We start from the raw sequence: 13,803 nt of genomic DNA, 5'->3' as shown, positions 1-13,803 counted from the left end.
GAAGCACAACTGGATGTAGGGGAAGCCAAAAGGTTAAAAAAGTATTATTTTTTTAACAAAAAAAAGTTATTATTATAGGCTAAGCGAGTTTTTCCTGTACTGTCATTTCAATCTAGCTTATTTTTATCTACGCTTTCCGTACTTCCAGTTGTGCTTTGATGCATCTGCTACGCATGATGAACAGAATCGACTGCTACACCGGTGAGATTAACCTTTACACAGACAGACATACAGATGTAGGAAATTTGCCTCCACCGGTAGGGAGGAGTTGAGAACAGTGGGGCTTGGCAACCGGGAAGGCCCTGTCCCAAATGGCGCACTTCATGTGGACTTTCGGACTCCTGGACTTAAATTGCGCGTGCTTGCTGAGTCTACGAGTCCGTAGGCCGTCCCATTAATCACTTTATCGCTCTGAAAGTGTGCTGCTGTGCTCAGCAGCGCCCCCTTTGTACCCTTGAAGCGGTCTTCCGCGAAGCCCACATGGATGCAGGCTCCACACACTTTAACTACCCAGGAAACCTTGCGAAAGTACTATAAGTCTGCACTACATGACGTCACCAAAGTGTGGACTCTGAGGAAGTCCACAAGTCCAAAGTGTGCCATTTGGGACAGAGTTTAGACAGAGAATGTCTAATATGGGGAGAACTCCCACTCACATTAAACTTCCGGGGTCTGAACTGGTTGCAGTTCCACTCTGCAATCCTTATGTCCATATGAGGGCGCTCACAGGCGGAGTGCAGAATGAATGGAGGTCTATGGAGCAATACCCCTAAAAATCCACTTTTCTCAGGATATAATTTTTTGTCTAGTAATTTGAATGTTGTATTCGAAAGAAGATGCAACAAAATTACACATTACTGGGTGTTAGATTTTTTTAGAGTCAATTATTTGCTTTAAAAAGTCTTTTAAAATGTCAATGACGTCATACACAACGTACGACCAGAAACCTGCTTTACGGCAATCCTTCATTCACTGGTGCTTTCTCCATAGACAGTAAAAGAAAGACGAGAGAAGCCGCGAAATTTAAAAATACTACTGTTATTGTGTCACGAAATGTAGTTTTAATAGTTTTTCAGTCGACAATGTAGTTGTTTAAAGCTCAAATCTGTGGTTTATTTATAAAGATAGCGCCTATTTAAAAGTTTGATCTGACGTTTTCGGAGTTGTGAGGACCAGTCTTTCACCGGGTCTCAGCGCTCTGCACCCCGCCTGGAACAGCCTTTCCTCTGCCAGTGCTTCTGGCGTCTCTAGTAGTGGTTAAACATGAGATATAATTCGTCTTGTGTATATCTAACGGGCGATCTTTGGTATCATTAATCGTATCATTTGTGGAGTGGCCAGGCTTTCAGGGGTACGCGAGCTGCCCGGAGCTGCCACTTATGGAATGCCAAAGCTGACTTAATTAAAAATAAATAAATACATAAATAAATATACGAATAAATGTAAAAAAGCAAAAATACATAAATAAATATACAAAGAAATGTAAAAAAGCACAAATAAATGAGTATTTATACTTTTATTTCCTTATTTATTAGGGCTGTAACGATACACCAAACCCACGATTCGATTCGTATCACGATTTTTGACCCACGATTCGATTCGTATCGCGATTCTATCACGGGGGCGGGGCTTGAGGGGGCGGGGCTTGTGGTGAAAAAAAGAGATTTTGAGAGAAGAAGAAAAAATACCGGTATTTTTATTAAATAACATTAGGAAAAACCTGTATAATCTAAACACCAAATAACAATAATACCTATGCAAATTATTAAACTATACTAGGCAGTGTAGGCTGCTGCTTTTGGGTTGTGTTCTTTACTCCAACTAAATTGATTTCGGGATGGTGCCGTAGGATATGCATCTGCATGTTGGACGTGTTGCCGGTCAATTGAGGATTAATTTAATGCACTTTCTGAGAATTTATATTTCAAGTTTTGGCTGCAAATTTCACGTCCATGAAATTGCCAAATTTTAAATAATTTATCCTCAACTAGTTTTGTGGTGTAGGTCTACGTATTTTATAATGTTAACTTCAAATAATACTAATAGTAATTTAAAGATGTGGTAGGAAGGATAACTCTGGGAGTTGGAAGGGGTGTGATCGCGATTCTGCCTTCTCACATCGCGATACAGGATCGTGGACCTGAGTATCGCGATTTCGATTTTATATCGCGTATCGTTACAGCCCTATTATTTATGTATAATTGTATTTTTTCACACATTTTTTTATTTTTTTATTTATACATTTATTAATTTATTTATTTCCACTTTTATTTATTTCCACATTCATTTATGTATATATGTTTTTATGTCTACATTTATTTATTTTCACATTTATTTATTTATACATTTATTTATTTCCACATTTATTTATTTCCACATTTATTTATTTCCACATTTCTTTGTCCGTATGCTAAAAAAGGGGGGCGTGTTTTACCTCAGGCATCAGCAATCGAGCTCAGAGTGGCAGTGCTGAAGCTTTGAGGCCACAGTTACACCTTGTGGTGTGTGACCAAACGAAACGCAAGAGGTGTGCGGACAATATCACATTTTAAGTCATGTATTTCGCCCTAACTGTATGTAGGGTAGGCTATAGGGTTAACACACTAGCACACATGAACAGAAACTGCACTTCAACGGGTCTGATAGCAGACACTTGGACATGGAAGCGCATGAAAGTATCCACTATTAATAACATTGTAAACGCGGTGATAGGGCTGATAAGAGCTTGCGTTTACTGTCGATGATGAGACTCGCACACCAGCGCAGAACGCGGAGAGAAACCAGCGCACATTTCACTGACTCCTACGCAAGCATATTGATCAATGAGTTTGAAACGCGACTCAATACACGGTTTACATTCGCGTTTCATAATTTCGTATGCATAACAGGTGACAATTCAAATGCTTAAAACACAACCCATATTTCATAGATGCTGCTCTTAGATACTGATTAATCACAAGTCATCAATTTGGAATTATTCTTAAATCAAACAAAAGGGGCTCATGTAAACGCAGCTAGTGAGCCACGCATCTCAACCCATGCAGTGGAGGACAGAAGCATCATCATGCCCATCAAACAGCACCTGTCGTGCCCATGGGCGTGGTGATATTTCCCCTTATAAATTGATGTTATATCTACCAAACCTTATTAAATAGGTATGTAAAGTATGGACTAGTGGTTCTTTTTAGGATGGGAACACTACAGAAAGATTCCGGCCAGAGAATCCTTTATCATCTTTATTTCCAAGATCAGGATGCCAATATACAAGTTCGTATAATTGAGTGTATGTGGTCTAAACAGAGAGAAAGAAAAAGAAATAATACAATGGTAATAATAACCGATTAATAAACAAATAAAGGAATACTATACTATGCTCATTGTCATCATTCACAACAGTACAGTACAGAAAATAATAATTAACATTAATCCAGTGTAACAGAATACGTCACTATATGCCTTTAATATCTGTACTGATGCACCTTTAAGTGGCTATGCAGAATGACACTATATCACTATAACACTCGATGCAGGTAGCACCAAATAAACAGTATAAATACACTGCACTCGAACGCAGAAGCATATTTCTAAATAACTAACACAAATAAGGTCTAAATCGACATATAGAGGGCTAATTATTTCACACAGGAAACATGTCGAATATTACAGCACGCTCTGGTATCATGACTACACTAATTAGTCACGCAGTTCAACAAATAAAACTAGTTCGCATGAACATACATAAATTTCACAACATTCCTTACAACGCAGTATAAACATACAACAATAGTAGGAACTTACTTGTTTTTCATAAAACGCACACAAAAGTAAAGAAAGGGGTCTCTGAGTCTCCTCTCATCATCACTGAGCGCGAACAACTGAGGCGCGCGCGTTGGATTTTCTGTCCAGGCGCAGTTCACGTGATGGAGCGTTCGAACGCACTTAGGAAACCTCAGCGCTGAACAAATAGGCTTTCAGACAAAGCCGCCCCCAACTGCCCGCATGGCAGTTGAAAGAGTAGGAGAAAGTCTATTTGGTCGTCTCTTCTTCGTCCTTGTCCTCCAGAGCTGGGAGCAGGATGATCCGGGCGACTGGACGAATGTAGGTACGGTCCTTCACTTGAACACTGATAGTCCGTACGCTCCGTTCTGCTCCTGGATGAGTCTGGGTAATCCGTCCTACGGACCATGACGCTCGAGGAAGTTGGGGATCCACGATTAAAACAACATCGCCTATGGAGAGTGGCTTACTGTCTTTCCTCCACTTACTGCGCTCTTGTAGCCCTGGTAGGTAGTCGCTGATGAAGGATGACCAGAAGCGATCGGCAATGACTTGACTGTGCCTCCAAACTCTTCTCCCGAGGTCACTGGGGTCGTAAACTGCTTGAGGAAGCGACGAGTCTGGATCAGAGACATCTGATGCCAAGTAGCCTAAGGGTTTCGCATTCATTATGCCCTCGACTTCCACTAGAATTGTCATCAGGACAGGTTCAGGAACAGTCTGATCTTTGAGGACAACGCGAAGTGCAGTCTTGATAGACTTCACTTCCCTCTCCCATGTGCCACCAAAGTGTGGCGCACTTGGAGGATTGAATCGGAAGGATATCTGCTGTTCAGCGAGTTGTTCTTTCCACTGAGGTGCCATGGCAGCAACGGCTTCACGCAACTCTCTCTCTCCACCGACAAAGTTGGTACCATTGTCCATGAGGAGTTCGAACGGTCTGCCACGTCGAGAGATGAATCTTCTCAGTGACAGCAGGAAAGCATCTGTATCGAGGCTTTCTAATAGATCCAGATGCACCGAGCGAGTTGTCATGCATTTGTAAACAATGCCCCACCTTTTTTCGGTGCGACGCCCGATCCTTACTTGGAAAGGTCCGAAACAATCAACTCCGGTTGAATAGAACGGTGGCTTATGGAGTCGTAACCGAGCTGGTGGATAGTCTGCCATCTTCGGTACGTCAGGTTTTGCTCTCCATCGTTGGCACTCCAGACATGAATGCTGATACTTTCGAATGGCCTCTCTTCCACGGATAATTCAAAACCTGCGTCTGATCTCGGCAAGAACCCGCTCTGGCCCAGGGTGCAGTAGTGACTCATCAAAATCCTTGATGATAAGCTTTGTCACCTAAAGGCTTGGGTCCAGGATAACTGGGTGGATGGTATCCAGGTCTAGTCCTTCAGCATGCCTTAACCTGCCACCAACTCTGAGTAACTCCGTGGCTCCTTCAAATTCTGGTGACAGAGATGCGAGACGACTGTCTGAAGGAAGAGTACGTCCAGCTTTGAGAGCTCTCAATTCTTCAGCAAAGCAGTCCTCTTGGGCCTTTTGTAACATTAGCTTCTCTGCTTGCAGAAAATCGGCAGCGGAAAAGTGCACTGTAGTATTAGCATCAGCCGCCCCGTGAAAGGAGCTAGCAGTTTCCTTAAGAAGCTCTTTCCAGTTGGAGAACTTACTGGGGTCCGGAAGTTGTGTGGCCATGAAGCTGGACACAGTTCCCACGAAGGCAGACTTCCTAAACTCTGTGGTGTCTGGTTCTAGCTCAAATGAGGGCATGTTGGGCCACTCCCTTTCAGACAAATGGAGAAAATGTGGACCTTTTTTCCAGCGATGATCCTGTACCGTCTCTTGCAGAGTGAGTCCACGGGTTATATCATCAGCTGGATTACTTAGAGTGTCAACATACCGCCATTGAACAGGGTTGGTCAGGTTCTGGATTTCCGCAATACGTGTTCCCACAAACACTTTGTAACAGCAGGATTCTGATTTGATCCAGTGCAGCACAGTTGTGGAGTCTGACCAAAGAGTGATGTCCTCAGATGGTACTGCAAGCTCTGTCTCGATCACTCTAGCCAACTGTGCGCCTGTAAGTGCGGCACTGAGCTCGAGCCGCGGAATAGACAGCTGCTTACGGGGTGCGACTCTCGATCTAGCAAACACGAAGGAAACATAGACTTGCTGACTGTCATCTGTCGTCTGCATGTAGGCTACTGATCCATAGGCGCGCTCCGAGGCATCACAGAAAATGTGAATGTGACGGGTTGCGTTGGCAGTATCGGCGATGGCTGGTGCATATGGACGAGGTAGCTTGAGATGTTGCAAAGTGGGAATTTCCTGCACCCAACTTGACCATTTCTCCAGAAGGTCAGCGGGTTGGATCTTGTCGTCCCAGCCAATATTGGCCTTGCACATATCCTGAACAAGCACTTTACATCTTGTTGTGAATGGCACAATGTATCCCAATGGGTCGTAAAGCTTGGCAAGGACACTGTAGAAGTTACGCAGAGTAGCGTCTGAAGATTCAGCCTGGCGATGTTTGTAACTCAGGGTATCATTCAAACAATCCCAGCAGAGTCCAAGCGTGGGCTCTTGAAGGTTGTCACTGGCCTTGGATAGCCATAGCTCACTGCTAGCTGACTGCGCTTCAGGAGGTAGATGTGCTACAACTTCAGGCATGTTCCTAGCCCATTGCCGGATCTCGAAACCTCCCTTGTTCAGAAGCGCTCGCAGATCATCGAATAGAACCTTCGCATACTCAGTTTTACTCACACTGTGGAGGCAATTGTCGACATAGAACGAGTGCTCGATCACATGCATGAGAGGAGAATCTGGTGGTTCGTGATCTCTGACGTGCTGCTGCAGGGCAAAGACTGCACAACAGGGGCTGCACGTTGTTCCGAATGGTAACACCTCCCATTGGAATATGCGTGGTTCAGATGTCCTCTGCATGTCACGCCACAGGAATCGCAGAAGTGGTTTATCACTGGGCAACAAGCGGATCTGATGGAACATCGACTTAATATCTCCGCTGATGGCCACAGCATGACATCGGAACCGCATCAGGACTCCAATCATGGTCGGACCGAGAGTTGGTCCCGGCAAGAGTTGGTCATTCAGGGACAGGCCTTTATAGGAAAAGGAACAGTTAAAGACTACTCTGTCCTTTCCATTGTGGTGCACCATATGGTGAGGTACATACCACGACTCTGTAGACTTTGCTGCTTCTTCTGTTAAGATTTCCGCGACATAGCCGGACTGAACAAGTTTATCCATCTCCTTGCAGTATGAGGCTGCTCGAACGGTGTCCTTAGCCAACCGGCGCTCAGTGCTGCGTAGGTTTTGCATCACTGCATCTTGCTGAGCACAGAGTTGGATGAATGGCTGACGACGCAACAGTGGAGTAGCGTAGCGCTGGGTACCGTCGACCGATACACGTTCGGAGGCTGTCTGTAAGAGGATGAGTGCCTGCTGGTCTTGCTTGGAACGCGTTGCAGTCTTCTCACTGACATAGGGGACTGTGTCAATGTGCCAAAGACGTTCCACATTTCTGAGGAGTTCAGAATACGAAGACTCGGTGGCGATGTGCAGACAGGAAGACTGGTGAGAAGAGACTGGCATAATGTCAAAAGGACCTTGCAAGGACCAGCCTAGCCTTGTGCATATGGCTATAGGACCGCCAGATGGGCCTGCTCTGACTGGCTGTGTAGGAGTAAGAAGCTGAGGCATATCAGAACTAATGAGGAGCAGAGGTTGGGCTCTGTGGATAGGCGTCAAAGGAAGTCCTTTGAGATATTCATAGCGCTTCTGGAGAGCTGCTACTGGGTATGTGTGCTCAGATAAACTCAAACTCCTTGCTGTGAAAGCATGTGGAATCCAAAACTTCTTGTTTGGCTTGAAGATGGGGGAAACATGAAAGCTAACTGAAGAACCTTTCAGCTCCTTCACCTCTTGCTGTACTGTCCTCAGATGAAGCGTCTCTGGATGCTGAGAGAGTTGTAGCTGCTCTACAGCTTGTGGAAGGATAATAGTTCTCTCCGAACTATCATCGAGCACTGCAAATACCTCAAGAATGCGATCTCCATGATGCAGAAGCACTTTGACAACCTTCAGCAACACTCTCTGAGGGCTTCTGGGCTGCTCAATGTAGACAATGGGCTTCGGATTACTTACCATCAGCACTTTCTGGGATGACTCTTGGATAACATTATGCAGGACTGTAAGGCGTTTCTCTTTGCAAAGCTTACATGGGCGTTTAAGCGTGCAGGCTGTAACTTTGTGGCCGCGGCCGCATTTCCAACATCTGTCGCCTTCCTGAATCCACTTCTTAATCTCAGCTGTAGTCAGTTTCTTGAAGTCGGAGCATGAGTTAAGGTAGTGCTCCTTATTATTGCAAAACGGACAATAAGGACTGAGTTTGAAAGCTTGGGACTTCGAATGGAAAGTCTTCTTGTCGGCTGCCTCCCCAGAGCAGAGGAAGACTGACGCTGTTTTATCTTTGGGCTTTGGACTACGTTGATCTCTCTTTGGAAAGGTAGGCCCTGTAGAGTTATAGAGAAGAGTAGCCCGACTGGCGAGACGCTTGGCTTGAGCCTTCATCTGTAGCCACGCAGCGAGATCGGGCAGGGAGTAGGTGAGCTCTGAACCCGGCTGCAGGATTCCGCGAACGAGACAATATTCCACAAATCCATCTCTGTAGGAAGGAGACATTTTGCTTAAGAGACGGTCAACATGGGAACCACACTTGAGCTCGTATCCCACAGGTCCCTCTAAAGTGCGTAGCATACCGACAAGCGACTGGACCGAGAGGGCAAAGGAGTCGAATGCCTCTGCGTCTCCTGACTTAATGGCTGGGGAATTGAGGATTGCCCCTAGTTCACTTTGAACCAGTTGTCTTGGCTGCCCATATTTATCTTGCAGAGCCCCCAATGCAGCTGTATACGGTGCGGGGTCATACATGTATGATTTGGCCAACTGCAGAGCACTCTGAAGCTTGAGCTGACCCAGAAGAACTTGATATTTATAGTGCTCGCTGAGATGAGGGTGACTATTCATCAAGTTGTCAAGCGCCATCTTCAAAAGTGCAAAATCACTTTCTTTGCCACTCTCGAAGAAGGGAAGTGTCGGTTTGGGAATGCCATAAGATGTAGCAATCAAGGTCTCCATACCCGGGTAGGTCCAGGGTGGTGCCGTCTGAACTGGTGATGCAGTTGGTATACTGCGGTGAGGGTACTGCACTGCAGAAGGTGGCGGTGCCACTGTAACTGCTCGTGGTGGCATTGTGAAACTTGTACTGGCAGCTGAAGCCCCTAGGTGCTGAGACGGGAGACCAGTTGTGACAGAAGACATTGTCATCGATAACGCTCCACCTGCCTGAGTAGTTACCGTGGAGAGGCTGGGAACGAATGAGACAGGTCCAGATGAAAGTACAGAGACTGGTACTGCAATCGGTGCTGCGCTGACAGGAACACTGATCTGGGCACTTGTGACGGGATTAGTAGATGGTGCTAATATCTGATTAGGAACAGTGGAGAAAGGTGCTACCTGAACTGGCGCTAGATTTGGCTGTTGCACAGGTGGGTGCTGTATGGGAACCGATGGCACCAGAGGTGGCTGTTGAGTCAATGGTGATGACAGACGTAACTTGGAGAACGTAGCAGGAGCTGACGACGTAGACAAGGAATCATCGTTCGTCCCTGTCAGGTAGGTCTTTACAAGACTGGCAATGTGTACCTCCTTCTCGAGTTTCTTCAAGCGCCTGCGTCTCCCCATTTCTCTAGCTATTCTCTCTTTAGCCAGATGTGCTTCCTCTTGTAGCCGCTGTCCTTCTCTAGCTTGTGCATCCAATGCTGCAGCTTCTAAGTCAGCTTTCCTTTCTTCTTCTATTTCCTGTTGTAGATTAGCTAGCTCCAATCCTTTGATCTCCTCCTCTAAAGCAGCTTCTTGTATATCAGACGTACTTCGAAACAGATGGAGTCCGTAAGATAACTGAGAGGACCGTCGTGAATGTGTAGCTGACCGGTAACTTGTCAAACTCCTAGCCCTGGTTGACTGAGCCTGGTCTGGTTGTCCTACAGGGGTAGAGGAGGCTTGGACCACAGGCTGTTGAGAGGGAAGCAAAGTGACTTCGTACTGGGCCAAATGTGCAGGTGGACGAGGTTCTCTCTTAGGTCGGTCCGATGACTCCTGCTGCTGACCATCAGTTGATGACTCCATAGTGTCAAAGAAACCCTATATCCGGCTCGAAGGACCAATGTAAAGTATGGACTAGTGGTTCTTTTTAGGATGGGAACACTACAGAAAGATTCCGGCCAGAGAATCCTTTATCATCTTTATTTCCAAGATCAGGATGCCAATATACAAGTTCGTATAATTGAGTGTATGTGGTCTAAACAGAGAGAAAGAAAAAGAAATAATACAATGGTAATAATAACCGATTAATAAACAAATAAAGGAATACTATACTATGCTCATTGTCATCATTGACAACAGTACAGTACAGAAAATAATAATTAACATTAATCCAGTGTAACAGAATACGTCACTATATGCCTTTAATATCTGTACTGATGCACCTTTAAGTGGCTATGCAGAATGACACTATATCACTATAACACTCGATGCAGGTAGCACCAAATAAACAGTATAAATACACTGCACTCGAACGCAGAAGCATATTTCTAAATAACTAACACAAATAAGGTCTAAATCGACATATAGAGGGCTAATTATTTCACACAGGAAACATGTCGAATATTACAGCACGCTCTGGTATCATGACTACACTAATTAGTCACGCAGTTCAACAAATAAAACTAGTTCGCATGAACATACATAAATTTCACAACATTCCTTACAACGCAGTATAAACATACAACAATAGTAGGAACTTACTTGTTTTTCATAAAACGGACACAAAAGTAAAGAAAGGGGTCTCTGAGTCTCCTCTCATCATCACTGAGCGCGAACAACTGAGCGCGTTGGATTTTCTGTTTAGGCGCAGTTCACGTGATGGAGCGTTCGAACGCACTTAGGAAACCTCAGCGCTGAACAAATAGGCTTTCAGACAAGGTAGGCTATACATCATCATATATGTCAAGCAAAACTTTTGCGTTCCCCCGACAAACTTTGCGTTCCCTCGCAAGACTTTGCGTTCCCTCGCAAAACTTTTGCGTTCCCTCGCAAAGATATTTGCGTTCCCACGCAAAACTTTTGCGTTCCCTCACAAAGTTATTTGCGTTCCCACGCAAAAGTTTTGCGTTCCCACGCAAAACCTGTTATGAGCTCGGACAGACACTTCCTATTTAATGTCCCGCTGGCAGTGCTTCAGAGCTCTGTACGTTAATGGAGCGTTTCAGTGTTTGAACTTGGAATCAAATATAAAGAAATGCGGTCAAGGAGTGCAGTAAAGTTGGCAATATTCAAATAGGCTATTCGAACTTCCCGGGTCAATATTCTTGAGCTAAACGTTGTTAAAACACCAACGACACCTATTTACAATCACAGTAACCTAGACAACGAGCTACAACCCAATTCTTCTCAAAACGAGCTTTATAATATAGGCTAAATGGACCTTTATGTGCAGGCGGCTGAGAGACAAGTCAAGGGACCATCTGCAAAGTGCAATTGTCACAAGGTGACAAATCCAGCGGAACCAATTTCCGCTAGGAGTGTGTTTCCCCCCGGGACGATTTCACTGACACACCGTGCTGGTGCTTGTTGTCAGTTGCCATGACAGTGGCAGCTGATTAGCTAAGCGGTACCAGGTGCGGGCGTTTGGTGTGGGGATTCGTGATTGGGAAACACGGCCTAGAGAAGCAGTTAAAAGGGAAAGGAAAAGGCATTCGGGTGTGGTACTCCCCCGGGAGAAATCGATTCTTTTGGCAGTGGCTTGGATTTGCTGGGATCTTTGGAGCGGCTGTGAGGATCTGACTGGAAAGGGGTGCAACGGTGATTGTGGGAGTACAAGCTGGAACGTGAATTGGATGTGAAGTGAGGGTATTTTGGAGATTGAGTCAAGATTGGAGAATGTCATCACTCGAGAGAGAAAGATAAGTAATGAAACACCGGATCCGTGTGAGTGCATGCCGTGTATTGAACTGAATAAGGAATTGTGAAGTGTATTGACCACAAATATAATTACCACCAAGAGTGTGAACTGATCCATCTGTGAAACCCTGATATCTTCTTCTGAGTGTGAAAGAGTGTTGAAGACGCTGTGTTCCATGCGGTGTGAAGTCCTCTGCATCTCTTCAGCTTCTGAGTGTTGATCCAGCGCAACAGTGGAGGGATTGAACAGTGGGTGAGTGCTGGCCTTATTGCACGAAGATTTGAGAGTGGATTGCGGTGCCTGAATTGAAGTGTCACACAGTATTGGACTTGACGTGAAGTTGCAGTGTGTGGATGTACACGTTTATTTAACCGCCAGTACTCTCCAGTTCACGTCCTTGCCCAGTGTTGCGGAGTAGAGCCCTCAGGTTGAATGTGTATGTTCCATTCCGGCCACCAGGTCCTGTGCTATGAGAGAGGAGTGTGATTGTCCTGTTTAACTTGTCCTGCCTTTCTAAATAGGACGTTCCTCTGCCACTGCCTTCGTGTGTGCTGCCTGTTCGGAGGAGAGACACACCCCAGCCTTAGTGTTGCCGTGGGAACCACCCAGCCCAGCCATAAGCCTGAGTCTCCATTATACGAAAGGATCATGTTTGTTCTTGTATCAAATGCTCCGTCTATTTAAGATTCTCCTGCCACTGCCTTCTTGGGTGCTGCCTGGTCGGAGGAGAGACACATCCCAGCCCTAGTACCTGTGTGGAGCAACCCAGTCCAGCCGTAAGCCGATTCTCCATTATACGAAAGGATCATGTTCGTTCTTGTATCAAAGGCTTTGTCTATTTAAATAGAAGATTCGTCTGCCTCGGCCTTCTTGTGTGCTGCCTGTTCAGAGGAGAGACACATCCCAGCAGCAACGCTGCTTGTTCAGAACCACCCGCTCCAGCCGTAAGTCGTTACTTCACCGAAATAGAATTGAACCTGCAAAATTGTCTCTATCTTGGATTAGAGGGGACCCTTGTCTCTGGCTGGAGCCGTCAAGGGCGGAAAGGCACCCGGAGGACCTCACACCTGCTGCTCAGTGACGCCACGGAGGAGAGCACCCTACACGGAGGAGATCTGCCTACCCGACTACCTACCTGGCCGGCAGCGAGTCCCCCTCCTGGACGCCATCGCCCCCTGTGCCGGTCATCTACCGAATAGCTGACGCTTGGGAAAAACTTACCTGCAACTCACCTGTCCTGTGGAGAGAGTCCCCTCCTGGCCCGTGGCCCCGGCCCTGGTCTGCCCGGGTCGCTGCCCGCCTGTATTACGCCGAAAAGAGTCTACTTACCACGTTTCTTCCTGCACGCCGGACGGGCGTTCGACTCCTTCCTCCTCTGTGGCTGCCAGTAACCCGAGCCCTCGCAGTGAACCCCTCGGCCTCCTCCTCCCTGGAAAGAGAGACGAAGCCCACATTAAGACTTTTAATTCTTGCTTTTATTCAATAAAGATTGTTACTTTTAGAAATTCTTCTTGTCTGCCTGGTCTCTGGTACGCTCTTCGAGGTGGTCCTGGGTTTGAGGGGTGGGCGCAGTCTGGCTTGGCCCTCCCGACCTGTGACACAATATTACCCAAAAAACGACTACAGCATCAACTCATATTAAAAAATACAAAAATAGTCATTAACTTCAATGTTACAAACTCTAGTGCCACCCAATTCAGCTTACACATCAATGGTGACCCACTGGTCATACTACACTGCTTTTGCACATTTTATAATGTGAAAAATATACAATAACTTAATTTTAAATTTAGTTCACACACCACTGCTCTAATATTGGTTATACAACACTTAGTTACATTTACAGTTATGCATTTGGAAGACGCTGTTATCCAAAGGTACACATTTACATTCTTATGAGTTCTTGCTTTTCCCTGCGATTCCCTGGGAATCGAACCCATGCCCTTGGCATTGCAATGCTCTACTGTTTGAGCTACAGG

This window comes from Rhinichthys klamathensis, unplaced genomic scaffold, assembly GCF_029890125.1.
Source record: "Rhinichthys klamathensis goyatoka isolate OS25496 unplaced genomic scaffold, OSU_Roscu_1.1 h1tg000046l_1, whole genome shotgun sequence".
NCBI classification, from domain to species: Eukaryota; Metazoa; Chordata; class Actinopteri; order Cypriniformes; family Leuciscidae; genus Rhinichthys; species Rhinichthys klamathensis.
This window is presented reverse-complemented; position numbering follows the sequence as displayed.